A 16,518-nucleotide genomic window follows, 5' to 3' on the forward strand; every position below is an offset into this window, starting at 1 on the left:
ATTGGCTGGGTTAGATGCAGAAAAAAATTATATTCAATTTGCAACCTGAAGAAGGTCAGTATAGATGGACTAATAGAACAAGTCCCACACACAGCTAGAAGCCCAAATATTTTTTCAGAGGTAGATGCAGAAAACATTTTTATTCAGTTTGCAACCTGATGGAGGTCTGTATAGATGGATTAATAGAACAAGTCCCACACACAGCTACAAGCCCAATATTTTTTCAGAGGTAGATGCAGAAAAAAAATATATTCAGTTTGCAAACTGATGGAGGTCAGTATAGATGGACTAATAGAACAAGTCCCACACACAGCTAGAAGCCCAAATATTTTTTCAGAGGTAGATGCAGATAAAAATTATTTTTAATTTGCAACCTGATGGAGGTCAGTATAGATGGACTAATAGAGAAAGTCCCACACACTGCTAGAAGGCCAAATATTTTTTCAGAGCTAGATGCAGATAAAAATTATTTTTAATTTGCAACCTGATGGAGGTCAGTATAGATGGACTAATAGAGAAAGTCCCACACACTGCTAAAAGGCCAAATATTTTTTCAGAGCTAGATGCAGATAAAAATTATATTCAATTTGCAACCTGATGGAGGTCAGTATAGATGGACTAATAGAGAAAGTCCCACACACTGCTAGAAGGCCAAATATTTTTTCAGAGCTAGATGCAGATAAAAATTATATTCAATTTGCAACCTGATGGAGGTCAGTATAGATGGACTAATAGAGAAAGTCCCACACACTGCTAGAAGGCCAAATATTTTTTCAGAGCTAGATGCAGATAAAAATTATATTCAATTTGCAACCTGATGGAGGTCAGTATAGATGGACTAATAGAACAAGTCCCACACAAAGCTAGAAGCCCAATATTTTTTCAGAGGTAGATGCAGAAAAAAATATATTCAGTTTGCTACCTGATGGAGGTCAGTATAGATGGACTAATACAACAAGTCCCACACACAGCTAGAAGCCCAATATTTTTTCAGAGCTAGATGCAGAAAAAAATTATATTCAATTTGCAACCTGATGGAGGTCAGTATAGATGGACTAATAGTATGATGCTATGCCCAAAAGATTTTACTTCACTAGGTGCAGTAAAAAAATTGGTATTCTATACACAGGTGGTATATCTTGCAACACACATAGGCTACTCCACTGACTAACACACTCTGCAATAGGCCAAAAAGGATTAGCTTTGCTAGATTCAGCCAAATGCTGTGAAAAAAACTTGCACAGCACTGGCACAGACCTGCCTGGCAAAAACTGATAGGAACTGATGTAACCTAGTCCTGAAAAGGACTCCAATTACAATTAGTCTTTACTCCCACAATCTATCTATTTAAGAGCACAGACCTGCCTGATAAAAGTCATAGGAAATGCTGTAACCTAGTCCTTAAAAGGACTGCAATCACAACTATTCCCTACTCCCAAGCTATCTGTAGATTTGTGCGAAAATTGGCTTGAAATTAACAAGGTATAGCGCACACAGCAACAGCGGTGCCGTCTAACACGCAGCTGCAGCAGTGAGAAAATGGTGGCGACGGGGAAAATGGCTTGGTCTTATAGGGCAAGGACATGTGACATACACTGCCAATGACACATGCCCTTGCTTGTGTGAAAAAAAGCACTTCGCTCCGTGTGTGCGCTGCTGATAGGCTGACAGATTGCACCTCCCCACTGTAAATGCGGGAAAGAGAAAAAAAAAAGGGAGATCTTTATTGTTCCTGCAGAGATCCATCCCCTGCCCCTCCCCCCACCCCGCTGTACACTCAAACTGCGTATTAACATTAATTTTCATCATTACTGAGAAAAAATCCAGTTATGATTTTGGTGCACGAACAGTTATCGAACATAACCTCGAACAGCCGAATTTTTCTCAAATTGTTCGTGTTCGCCGAACGGCTCGAACACCGCCCAAAACAGCTCGAATTTGAGATTGGCGAACAGTTCGAGTAGAACAACGCTCATCTCTACTTATAACTTTATATTTTACTATGATGGAAAAGCAGCGGTCGAGCAATGCACTAAGGTTGCCCACCACATGTATCACCATCACCTTCTCAGTAGATAAATGCACTAAGATAGAAATCCTTTAAATGATGCAAACATTTATAGGAAAATGAGATATTTATATGAAAAAGGTAAAAATATACATTACTGTGCAAAGTATTAGGCAGGTATGAAAAAAATTACGCAGACTAACAATGCTTTCAAAAATAGAAGTGTTAACAGTTTATTTTCATAAATTAACAAAATGAAAAATAAATGAATAAAAAAGGAAAGCTAAGTCAAATCAATATTTGGTGTAACCACCCATTGCTTTCAAAACAGCATCAAAACATCAATTCTTCTAGGTACATGTTGTTACGGGTCCGGGTGGTGGAACCTCTGTGCCGAGGTGCAAGGAGGGACCCAGAGGGGTGTGACTAAGTATCCACCCGAACCGACCCTGGTCGTACGGCAGCAACGACACTGTGACCAGGGAGGATCCGGGCTGAGGGACCAGGTGCTACTCTGGGGACGACCTTGTAAGAGAGCAGGTGGCTCCCACGGGTCAGATGGCTGGGACTGACCGGTATGGCGGATGGACACGGCAAGCAGGCGGAAGTCTCTGGTAGCTGACAGGTGGTCACAGTTCGAGAAAGCAGGGCAAGTAGCAGTCTTTAGGTTTACCAGGAAGGTGGTCACAGCAAGTGACGGCACGGTCTCCAGGCAGGCTGGCAGGAAACAGGCAGGTGCTCCCAGGTGAGCGGGCAGACAGACGAGGCGGGGAACAGACAGGTAACTGGTGGACGCTCCTAGGTGAGCAGGCAGACAGATGAGACAGGTAACAGGCAGGTAACTGGTGGACGCCCCCAGGTGAGCGGTCTGACAGACGAGGCAGGTAACAGGCAGGTAACTGGTGGACGCTCCCAGGTGAGCGGTCTGACAGACAGGGCAGGTGGTGCTCCCAGGTGAGTGGAGAGATAGCCAAGGCAGGTAACAGGCAGGTAACAGGTGAGTGCACCAGGTGAGCAGGCTGTCAGGCTCGGCAGGTAACAGGCAGATAACAGGCTGGCAGGCAGGATGAGAAGTCAGGCTAGCAGCGGGACCTGAGGGCTGAAGCACAGATCAGACACAGTGCAAACAACTTTGCTCGGGCACCTCCGTTTTGGAGGAGGTGCCTTATATATGGGAAGTCCTCCGGCAATTGGCCGGGGACTCCTTAGAACGACGCGCGCGGCACCTTTAAGAGAGGGGGAGCGTGCGCGCGCGCCCTAAGCGCAGTGCCCGGAAGGAGTGCTCGCCGGCATAAGCGAGGGAAGGAGCACTGGAGGACGCCGCGCGCTGAACAGGAAGGTGAGAGGGACGGCGTCTCTGCCTAGCAGGAGGCAGAGACGCCGATGCTACACATGTACACAGTTCTTGAAGGAACTCAGCAGGAACATTGTTCCAAACATCTTGGAGAACCAATATTGGGTCATATGTTGATGTAGGCTTATGCAATATTTTTGCTCTTCACATAATCCCAGACCAACTCGATGAGGTTTAAATCAAGTCTCTGTGGGTGCCACATCACTTCTAAGATTACTTCCTCTTCTTTATGCTGTAGATAGTTCTTATGAAAATGGCTGTATGTTTGGGGTAATTGTCCTGCTGCAAAAGAAAATTGGAATCAATCAAATTGCATGATGAATAAATATATGCCTATATTTCTTAACAATGAGGAAATTAAGAAAAGCGGGCAATGTTGAGGATTGTAGACGCTGTGGTCGGCAAAGGAAATTTAAGTGCAGCAGATAAAAATCAAATGCTTACTTATTTACGAAATCTGAAGGTGTCCAGTAGTGCCATCAACTCAGACCTGGTAACAACCAGTGGGAACCAGTTACACCCATCTACTATTTGGAGAAGTCTGGGCAGAAGTGGTCATCATGGAAGAAACTTGGCCCAAAATCATAGTTTTAAAGTGAGAGAAAACAAGGCCAAGTGACTCAAATATGCCCGAAAACATAGGAAGGAGGCAGAAAACATAGGGTGCAGAAAAATGGGAACATGTGTTCTGTTCTGGATTAATAAGTCAAAATATGAAATATTTGCCTGTAACTGAAGTCAGTTTGGTGTCAAGAAGCTAAAGAGTGATAGAATAATAATTAACTGCAAGCAAGAATGAAGCATGGTGGAGGTTGTTTGCAATTTTGGGGCTGTATTTCAACTAATGAGATAGGAATTTGGTCATGATTAGAGATGAATGAATAAATTTGAATTCAACAAAATCAGCATTTTCCAAAATGGGGATTTTTTTTTACTTTGCTCCTGTTTGAAATCATCAAAATGCACAGTTCAGGAGACATGATGATTCCATTGCAAGAAGTGGGGGATCTGAAGATGAGGGGAGAACCTGGTGAATGTTGGTGAGTAGCAGATTAGCTGGAGGGGTCAGGGGTGGGATGAGTATAAAGAGTTTTACTGTTTTTTTTTTACATATTGTGTTTATTATGCACTTGGAACTAGAGAGACCCCAAAGAACAAGAAGAAAGCTAAATTTGAGACTTGAATCTCCCAGAAAAAAATACACGTAATCAAATTTTTCCTGATCCACTCATCTCTAGTCATGATTAATAGTGTCCTCAATACTGCGAAATACATACAGATACTTATCCATCATGCAATACCGTCAGTAAGGTGGTTGAATCCAAATTTGTTTTGCAGCAGGACATCAACCCCAAACATACAGTCAATGTAATTAAAAACTAACTTCAGAGTAAAGAACAAGGAGTCCTAGAAGTTATAATATTGTTCCCATAGAGTCCTGATCTCAAAATCATTGAGTCTGTGTTGGATTACATGAAGAGACAGAAGCCTACTTGCACAGAAGATATGCAATGAGTTCTCCAAGATGTTTGAAAAAACCTCTTTTCTGAGTTCTATCAAAAAATGTGAGCAAGAGTACCTAGAAGAATTAATATTTTGATGCTGTATTGAGGTGAAAGGGTGGTCAAAGCAAATATTGATTTGATTTAGATTTCTGTTTGGTTAATTCATTTTGCATGTGTTAATTGATAAAATTACCTATTAACACTTCTATTTCTATTTTTCAAAGCATTCTTACTATGCAGCATTTTTTTCCACACCTGCCTAAAACTTTTGCACAGTATTGGAAATGTTAATCAAAAACTATTAGAAAGTGTTGAAATAAGGAACTTTTAAATTTACATCTTTACGCTTTTTAGCACTACAACTAGTGTATACTAATATAAAAAAGCAAATAACAGCTATTACAAGGCTTTAAGGACAAAATGCACTTTCACGAAAGGTTATTCTGTAAATGATTTGTTTTTTGTTTGTAAAAAAAGAAGGGCAGGATGAAGGTCTTAGTAAAAAAAAGGATACTTGTGAATGTTTATAAATAGGAGAATAATGGGAATGTGTTTTTTAAGTGGAAGTATGTGGATTCACCACTTCACACATTTTAAAATAGGCCCCTAGGTCTTCTGAACTGTTGTACACTGTGAGAATTGACTTCCTGTTCCCCTCGCAGACATACTTCAAAGGATGGATTAAACAGAAACTGTCAACCCAGAGGTTGAATGTACCTCTCTCTTCTATATAATGGAGTGTTGCTGTTTATTTACTTCTGCTCATTGCCAATCAAAGGTAAAGAAAAACAGATTTTTTAGTATTTATCTACTTCACAGTGAACGATGTAGTTAAACATGGCTTCTTTCTTAGTTCTTTTTTTTTCTCCCAATCATCAAGGGATGGATTAAGCATCAAGAATGAATCTAATGAGATAATGGGACTGTTTTATATTTCTGTTTGATATGAGGAGATCCTTCATTTCCAGCTATCAGCTGCACAACATCAAAGAAAATTAAGATCTATCACATTCTGTTATGACCCAAGCAATGTCAACTGGAGTGTATAAAGAAAAGCTCCACTCTTCTGGCTCTAGAGCTGGGTCAGAGGTACATTCAAGAGGGGATGAGATCCTGCTGTAGTCTTTGCTATTAAGAGCTGTACTGTTAAACAAATGGACATTTGTCATCAGTTTTCAGTATTAAAAAATAGTAGACTTTTTCTTCCGCTACATGCTTTTCTTCAAAATCTATTTTAACAAAAGGAAACAAGAATGATTAAATTAGGAGCACTGGATTAGGGTATGTGTTTATTTCTTGCCGGGATGTCAAACTCAAATGCACAGAGGACTAAAATTAAAAATGTGAACAAAGTCGTGGGCCAACCTTGATATTTACTGTATTTTAAAAATTGTCTACAATTGAGGAAGTTTTTCCTTATCATCAAATATAACAATGAACTTTTTCATAAGGAAACAAATTTAAAGGGGCTGTCAAAGTACATCTTAATTAATAGATCTTAGAATAAAAATATGTTTCACATTTGGGTGTGTTAAAAAAATGTTCCTGTGCTGAGATAATCTTATAAATGTGCCTGTGTAATTTATGTGACCAACCATGCAGGAATATGGTTGAAGATATCACAGCGGGAGGGAAAATAAAAGGAATAGGATAGTGAGAAGGGAAAGGATCAATTGGTAAGGGGTAGGAAAGCATGGTGTTAACAGGTATGGATCATTGTAAGAAACTGCTAAGAGGAAAGGATAAGGTTGTTATGAAGCCCAAGCTATTAACTCCTGTTCAAATGACTGATATAAGGGTCAAGAGGTTGGAGTTGTAAGACCTAAAAATAAAGATGAGATGCAATAGAGAAAAAGGCAGATAAAAATGTGCAAAAAAAAATTGTAAGAGGGAATTTGTACAGTGCATAGGTCAAGATATGGGGTGTATTAGAGGGTGAGGAGATATGTATGGGTAATGAGAAATAAAACCAGTAATGAAGAAGAATGCTGTTACGTAGGTATGAGTGAAAGGATAGGCAGAAAGTAGTGTAGGCAGAATGGTGAAAATGGTATGTAGTCAGGGAGCCTAGCTTATAAGAAAAGTTGGGATAATATCAATGGTGAGGCATAGTGATGGCTGAATAGTATACAAGAGGGCATAGGCATAACATTGCAACACAGAATGGGCATAACAGCAGGTAGTCAAAATGGAGCCTTACCTACAGGAAGAGCCAGAAAGAGGTCAATGTATGTGGCACTGAGCAGGATATGGAAAGGAGTAGGGGGAACAGTGTGTATATTTGTGTGGGTGTATGGGACGTGGGCACGCGAACCCAGAAGTGCTCACGGTACCATGTCATCAAGGGAATGATGTGAGGTGTCGGAGGCATGTAAGGGGGAGGCGATGGGTGCACCACATCATTGATACGGGCGTGATGGAGGCCGCAATGATGGTGTCAATGGCAGATTGTGATAGCATAGGAGGACATAGGGTACAAATTTGTAGTATTATCTTGCGCTGTCTATCGGCTGGCCAGCTCTACACTCCCTGACAGAAGTTATGTCGCTTATCCATGTTATGTAAATAAAAGCTTATAACCTGATGTTAAATTCATCCATTGGTTTTATAAATTACTCTTTTGAAAGCTGAAACCCTCCCAAATTTGGTATAGGTTAAGAAAATAAATTGGCATCAATGCTGAAATATTGATCATTTAATGAACAAAGAATGGTCAGATTTTGGCAAGACAAAAGTTTTGTCACCTGGTCATATAATCCTAGCTTACATCCTCACCAGTGCTTAGTAAATTATCGGTTAATTAGTGGGTGTGTATAAAAAGAAAATCAGCACCCCAGACCTTCACTTGAACTCCAACTTGAGCTCTGACAACATGCCAAAAATCCACCCTGCGACCAAAGCCTTGATTATCAAGAGGCTGAAGACCAGATCCACTGCAGAGGTGGCTGACACCTTTAATGTGTCTCAGCGTCAAGTACAAAGAATTAAAAAAAGATTTGAAGAGACTGGAGATGTGTTTGACAAGCCCAGGTCTGGCAGACCCCGCAAGACAACTGCTCAGGAAGAACGTTTGTTGGTTAGAAAATCCAAAGTCAGCCCCTCTTCCACTGCAGCAGAGCTCCAACAGGCCTGGTCACCTCAAGTCCCTGTGTCAACTAGAACAGTTTGTAGGAATCTGTCTCGAAGTGGCCTCCATGGTCGAATCAGTGCCCAGAAGCCAGCACTAAACAAAAGGCAAATAAAAAAGCATGTGGCATTTGCAAAGTCCCACAGCCTGCTAAACAGATGGACTCAGGAAAAGTGGCAGAAGGTGGAATTCTCTGATGAATCTTCAGTAGAATTACACCACAGCCACAGCAAATACTGCAGGAGACCTACTGGAGCCCGTATGGATCCAAAATACACCCAGAAAATAGTTACATTTGGTGGTGGAAAGATCATGGTCTGGGGTTACATTCAGTAAGGGGGTGTGCGAAACATTTGCAAGGTGGAAGGCAATATCAATAGCCTAAAATATCAAGAAGTATTAACTACCTCTTACATTTCAAATCATAAAAGGGCTCATATTCTGCAGCAGGATGGTGCTCCATCTCATACATCCATCTCTACAACAAAGTTCCTCCAGGCAAAAAAGATCAAGGTGCTCAAGGACTGGCCAGCCCAGTCACCAGATATTAACATCATTGAGCATGTTTGGGGTAGGATGAAAGAGGAAGCTTGGAAGACAAAACCAAAGAATCTAGATGAACTCTGGGAGGCATGTAAGACTGCATTCTTTGCTATTCCTGATGATTTCATTAATAAATTGTATGAATCATTGTTGAACCGCATGGATGCAGTCTTTCAAGCTCATGGAAGTCACACAAAATATTAAATATGACTCTAATAGCACCACAACTTCATTCACCAATGTTATGCAACATATATTTGTATTTTAAGATAATTATTTGTTTGAATATCACATTACTTTCTGTGGGCGACAAAACTTTTGTCTTGCCAAAATCTGACCATTCTGTGTTCATTAAATGATCACTATTTCAGCATTGATGCCAATTTATTTTCTTAACCTAAACAAAATTTGGGAGGGTTTCAGCTTTCAAAACAGTAATTTATAAAACCAATGGATGAATTTAAAGTCAGGTTATAAGCTTTTATTTACATAATATGGATAAGCGACATAACTTCTGTCAGGGAGTGTAGTAGACATTGAGTATTTTCTTGCAGGCCAAATATAATTGCACTGCGGGCCAGATTTGGCCCATGGCCTGAGTTTGACATGTACAGTACAGACCAATCGTTTGGACACACCTTCCCATTTAAAGATTTTTCTGTATTATCATGACTATGAAAATTGTACATTCACACCGAAGGCATCAAAACTATGAATTAACACATGTTGAATTATATACTTAACAAAAAAGTGTGAAACAACTGAAAATATATCTTATGTCTACTGCTGCTGCGATGTCTGGTCTTGTAACGGTCGCTAGATACAGTAGTTTTCCTATTGCTATTCTGTATTCTTCATTATTTGGTAGAATATTTTTTTCACTGTTCATCTCTTTGAGATAATTAGTTTCCATTGGAGGCTTTACTGTTTTTGCATCCTTTAATCCAAATTTTTCTGTTATGTCTTGAATCATGTGATTTTGATTCAGTAGGAAACTTCCATCTTCTTCTCTTTCTACCTGTATTCCTAGGTACTGTTTCACATTTCCCAAGTCTTTGATTTTGAAATGTTGCTTCAGGATTTTTAGAATGTTTTCTTTATCCCTTTCTTGTTTAAAACAAATCAAAATGTTGTCTACATACAGTGCAGACCAAAAGTTTGGACACACCTTCTCATTTAAAGATTTTTCTGTATTTCCATGACTTTGAAAATTGTACATTCACACTGAAGGCATCAAAACTATGAATTAACACATGTGGAATTATATACTTAACAAAAAAGTGTGAAACAACTGAAAATATGTCTTATATTCTAGGTTCTTCAAAGTAGCCACCTTTTGCTTTGATGACTGCTTTGCACACTCTTGGCATTCTCTTGATGAGCTTCAAGAGGTAGTCACCGGAAATGGTTTTCACTTCACAGGTGTGCCCTTGTCATGTTTAATAAGTGGGATTTCTTGCCTTATAAATGGGGTTGGGACCATCAGTTGTGTTGTGTAGAAGTCTGGTGGATACACAGCTGATAGTCCTACTGAATAGACTGTTAGAATTTGTATTATGGCAAGAAAAAAAGCAGCTAAGTAAAGAAAAACGAGTGGCCATCATTACTGTAAGAAATGAAGGTCAGTCAGTCCGAAAAGTTGGGAAAACTTTTAAAGTGTCCCCAAGTGCAGTTGCAAAAACCATCAAGTGCTACAAAGAAACTGGCTCACATGAGGACCGCCCCAGGAAAGGAAGACCAAGAGTCACCTCTGGTTCTGAGGATAAGTTTATCCGAGTCAACAGCCTCAGAAATCGCAGGTTAACAGCAGCTCAGATTAGAGACCAGGTCAATGCCACACAGAGTTCTAGCAGCAGACACATCTCTTCAACAACTGTTAAGAAGAAACTTTGTGCAGCAGGCCTTCATGGTAAAATTGCTGCTAGGAAACCACTGCTAAGGACAGGCAACAAGCAGAAGAGACTTGTTTGGGTTAAAGAACACAAGGAATGGACATTAGACCAGTGGAAATCTGTGCTTTGGTCTGATGAGTCCAAATTTGAGATCTTTGGTTCCAACCACCGTGTCTTTGTGCGACGCAGAAAAGGTGAACGGATGGACGCTACATGCCTGGTTCCCACCGTGAAGCATGGAGGAGGAGGTGTGATGGTGTGGGGGTGCTTTGCTGGTGACACTGTTGGGGATTTATTCAAAATTGAAGGCATACTGAACCAGCATGGCTACCACAGCATCTTACAGTGGCATGCTATTCCATCCGGTTTGCGTTTAGTTGGACCATCATTTATTTTTCAACAGGACAATGATCCCAAACACACCTCCAGGCTGTGTAAGGGCTATTTGACCAAGAAGGAGAGTGATGGGGTGCTACACCAGATGACCTGGCCTCCACAGTCACCAGACCTGAACCCAATCGAGATGGTTTGGGGTTAGCTGGACCTCAGAGTGAAGGCAAAAGGGCCAACAAGTGCAATTTTGCATCAAAGTAAAAAAAAATTAAAGAATTCATACAAATTCATTTTTGCGGCTGAAATTCCTATTCAAGCAAAACTTTAAATAAACAAAAACTACTAAAAATAATAGTTTAGGATGTGCAGAGTTCATATATGCTACTTTTGTGACTTTTCTTGCTTTTACACCAGTACCAGCCACCTCCGCCAATTGGGAAGAGCTGGGGTAGGTCATGGTGTGGCAATGCCGACTGTCAAATTTATCATAATTTGAACCACAAAATTCCAGATAGGTGCACCAGCCCATTTTGGTGGAGGCTCAGCTGTAAGATGAACGAAATTCATTAAGAAGCATGCGCCTTTTAATTGATTTTGCCTATCATACTCCAATGAACCTTTCATTAACATGGGCATTCAAAACAGCAGTCTTACTGAATTAGGGTCATACTCTTTGCTTGATAAAGTGAGTGATAACATGAACAAAATTTCCTGTTTCCTCCACTGCGCTTACTGGGAGCTGTGCAGGAGGTTAGATAACAGTACAGTGACAGGATGTGCTCTTTCTTCTTGATGTCACCTAGGCTGGCTGTACACATTAGATATCTGTCGGCCTAACAATGCTTCAGCCGATCATTCGACCGACAGTCATCTCAGCCTACTTTTCCATATACAGGAGTGCTCAGTTGGCCGACCTATGAGAACAACGTCAAACGACATTGGCCAGCGGCTTATCTCCAGGAGAACAATGTGATCGTCAGTCCGCAATTGGTTGTCCAAAATTGGACATGCCCGAACGACATCCCTCTGACCTTCAGACCATCAGCAAAACCCATTAATATCAGGTAGTTCTACCAATATTCATCTAATGTATTTGGGGGCCATTACCTTTCCCAATAACAGAAAAGCAGAAATAAGTCCTTTACGCTACTCCCTGACTATTTATGAATGTTGTACCCCTAATCTGGCACCTTGAATATTACCAGCATCAAAATTTAGCCCTAATATTCTAGCTGTGGCCACAACTTACTACATGCTTTCTTGACATTCACATTGTTGGGAACACCCATTGAATGCATTAATAAAAATTATAGGAGGTTTCATTCCAAAACAGCCAAAATGTAAATTTTATCCTTCTACACCGTGATGTACAATACAAAGTTATATTGTGGTACCGTGTTAGCCAGAAAAATCGATGTAAATACTTGTATGCCAAAAATGACAAAACTATTCTTGTCGTGATACCTTTATTGGCTAACCAGAAAATATATATATATATGCAAGCTTTCAGAGCACAGAAGGAGCCTCTGTGCTCTGAAAGCTTGCATATATATATTTTCTGGTTAGCCAATAAAGGTATCACCCCAAGAATACTTTTGTCATTTTTGGCATAGAAGTATTTACATCGATCCTTCTACACCATCTTTCATCATAGGACAAGAGCAGTATATCCGACCAAGTAAGAAGGAAGTCTCTGCATGGTATTTCCTTTCTGCTAGCCCTGCAGTCCCTGTATTGAGGGGAGCATTTATTAGGTTTGTGTTATAGTATAAGCATGTGATATGTGAGTTATATACATATTGAAGGATATCCTAAAATATTACACTAATGGTACTATATTTTGGTTTAGCTGACTCTGCTTTTTAGCTTTGGTCCAGCTATGAAACAATGTCTCTATTGTGCTTAGACAATGCTGTCACTGCTGTAAGAGCCGGGAACAGATAACTGCGTTTCTGAAGATGTCTGTCAAATAGACTTCTCTCTATATACCACTCACTCTCTGTTTGTCAATACTGATTGACAAACAGAAACATCACAACGGAGGGCAAGAGGGAGTCAAAACCATGCAGCTTTACATGTTTAAATTCTGTCTCTGAAGAAATAAACTGGTGTCATCCAAGTCTAACCTCTGAACCCCTGCCTTCTTATTCTTCTACATCTATGGAAGTGTCTACAGCCTGTTTACTGACAGAATAAATATTTACAGACATAACAAAGAGCATAAGATGAAGTCAAGTCCACAAAGGGTAACAGCCTGCACAGCGTATTTCTTTTCTAGTACTGCTGGGATCAGTTTCCTTTTCCTATCCAGTTCCTCCGAGCTTCCTTCAATCTTTTATCTCTTTAGAAGCAGATCGCCAGAAAAAGAAGCTCTAGCGTCTATTCATCAAAGCCTTACTTCCCCACTAGCAATGATTCAATATGGTATGAGCTATCCTTCAATGGACAGCCATGCTTATTTAATAAGACCATTGCCTGCAGTCAGGAATATAACCGGTAGAAGCATACAAGTTTCAGAAGTCTGTGGCACATTTTCCTTTCATCCATATTGTGTCAATTATAGTCTTATTATTTAGTCTTCCTTTTAAATAAATTGATTTTACAGCTGTGAAACTGCCGGGGTATAGTCATGAAGTGACCATTCTAGATGCTTGCTTATTTAAAAGGAAAATGGACTTCTGAGTAACATCTGAAGCAAATGTGGTAAAGTTAAAAAAAATGTTATAACAAAGTTATATAAAAAAATATGTATGTGCTCTCCGTATCGGTCTTGTTGGATATTGCCTTGTAGCGGATAAGTTGTAGTTATTAGAGATGAACGGGTCGCTCTGTGAAAAATTGGGTTTGAGTTGAATTTCTTGAGACTTTGTGGTTTCACTCAAATTTGAACACTTTGAGATTTAATTTGAGTTTCTTAAAAAAAAAAACGTTTTCCAGCACCTCTTCCTACAATGCTGAAGAATCAGATATCAGGGAAATATCTTTGCCACATGCCACATGGACTTCTCCACAATGCCCTACAGCTGTGACATCTTACAGATTACCTTGTACAGTGGTGATCAGTACCTGGGTTATCACAGATCAGCTGTTCCCAGTGGAGCACAGTTTGTATGGCAGAGTCGTTTTCCATCTTCAGAGTCACTGGATACGTTTCTTTCTCTTCTGTAGTATGTAAGCTCTTATGGTCAGCAGGGTACTCTCTCTTTCTATTTTTCTCTCTCTCCTATAGAGTGTAAGCTCTTATGGTCAGCCGGGTCCCATCTCTATATTTTCTGTCTCTTTCCTATAGAGTATTAGCTCTTATGATCAGAAGGGTCCTCTATATCCCTCTCTCCTATAGAAAAGCTGAAGAAATGGGCCGGCACACATGTTGGTATAAGTACAATGTTTAGCTCATTCACACTGTGGTCATTAACGGACAAAACCTAGGATAAAAAACAAATGATCAAATACCCTTCTGTAAGTAAACAAATAAAAAGTAATATTAAATGTAAATACCATAGGGTACATAGTAGACACTATTTTGATCAATATAATCAAACCAATTAGGATGGTCCCCAACTCTTGTAGTTCACTTTGCTACGTACCTGCAGATCTCAAAATAGACATTTGTAGAGCAGGACTCAGACCTGACTGTTTCAACACCTGCCCATGGAAAGCCATATAGGCGGAATGTACAGCCCAAACAAGGGCCTGTATGTACAAAGTACAAGAAAGTAAAGCAAGAAATGGGCAGGAACACATGTTGGCATAAGCGCAATGTGTAGGTGCATATTCACACTGTGGCCGATTAGCAGACAGAAACTAGGACAAAAATAAGCAAATAACAAATACCCTGCAGTAAGTAAATAAATACTAATACATGTATATAGCATATGGCACTTTGTGGACACTATTTTGATCAAAAGAGCGTAAAAGTCATCCCATCGCGGCAAGGTTCTGTCTGTTAAATAGCCACAGTGTGAATGTACACCTACATATTACACTTATACCAACCTGTGTGCAGGCCCATTTCTTCGGTTTTGCTTTTGTCTCCTGCATTTTGGAGATAGAGGGGAGTGGCTCCCTCTTTTTGGGCAGTGCTTTCTGTCTATATAGATTTTGATGGGTGGGTGTTGAAACAGTCAGGAGTGGGTCCTGCTCTGCCCCATCTATTCTGATGCCTGCTGGCACATAGCGAGGTGAGACACTAGAGTTAGGGACCGTCCTGATTGGGAACACCTTGTCGTGGTGGGATGGCTTTTATGCTCTTTTGGTCAAAATGGTGTCAACTAAGTGCCCTATGTTATTTATATGTACGATTACTATTCATTTATTACATGATATTTGCTCATTTTGTTTTTTTCTTGGGTTTTGTCTGTAAAATAGCTACAGTGTGAATATTCTGTTACATATTGGACTTATATTAACTCATAGTGTGAGCCATTTCTGTAGGTTTTGTTGTAGTTTCTTGTACTTTGTACCAACAGGGGTGTGGCTCCACCTTTTTTGAGCTAGGCATTTCATCAATATAGCTACCCATGGACAGGTGTCTGAACATTCTGGCCTGTGTCCTGCTCAGCCCTTATCGACATTGAGGTCACCTGACACAAGGTGAGGTTTTAATACTAGAGACAGGAAGGATAGGACAGTCCCAATTAAGTACACCTTGGCATGGTGGAATGGCTACTATGTTATAATAATAATAATAATAATAATAATAATAATAATCTTTTTATATATATGGTGGCAACATATTCCGAAGTGCTTTACAATTCAGACATAGTCATCACTGTCCCCATTAAGGCTAACAATCTACATTGTATATGAGTAGGTATTTGGAATGAGGGAAGAAACCGGAGAACCCAGAGGAAACCCACGCAAGGCTGCAGTGCTAACCACTGAGCCACCATGCTGCCCCACGTTCTTTTGATCAAAATGGTGTCAATTAAGTGCCCTATGTTAATTACATGTGCTATTACTATGTATTTATTTACTTATTGCAGGGTATTTGCTCATTTGTTTGTATCCTAAGCGCTCTCTCCCATAGAGTGTAAGCTTTTATGGTCAGCAGGGTCCTCTCTCTTTATTTCTATCTATCCTATAGCGTTTAAGCTCTTATAGTCAGTGGGGCTCTCTCTCTTCTCCCGCACATGTGTTATTCAAGCAATTACAAGCTTTCAGTACAGAGATTTGCAAAAATTTATTAGCCAGAAATTTCTGGGAAAATTTGGCAAAGCCAGCGAAATGACAAAGATCCACTCATTTCTAACAGTTATAACACAAATCATAAAAATTCTTTTGTATGCTGTCATAATTTAATTCCTGAAATCTCAATACTTTTGCAGAACTGTGGTGGGTGTGAATAAATACAGTAGTCACAGGGGCCTACTATGCATATAGAACAATAAGCATTTTGGGGACAAAGTACACTTCTATCACATTCATATGTCTGCATAACGTCTCCCATAAGCCCTGTTCTAATTACACGGATACTTTCTGATCTTGTCAATCGTGGAGTCTTCTATAATACTTGAGTGTGAGGTAAGAAATAAAAGCCAAGCCCACCCACATACATGCAGTGCATTATATAGCAAATTAGCAAGAGCACTTCTGTAGTTAAAATGGAGGTACTCAAGTCATCTAGCTAGTAAAGTGGTTCATAGTCAATCTAAAGTACCATAGCTTTCAGAATATATAAAGTAGGGTGAGAAATAATCATAGATTTTACATTACTTTTTCTACTGTATGCAGTTATGGCAGGAGAGTTTAACCCC

Source organism: Phyllobates terribilis, unplaced genomic scaffold (assembly GCF_046119375.1).
Source record: "Phyllobates terribilis strain yellow unplaced genomic scaffold, ASM4611937v1 Scaffold_11__3_contigs__length_659146591, whole genome shotgun sequence".
Taxonomy (NCBI): Eukaryota; Metazoa; Chordata; class Amphibia; order Anura; family Dendrobatidae; genus Phyllobates; species Phyllobates terribilis.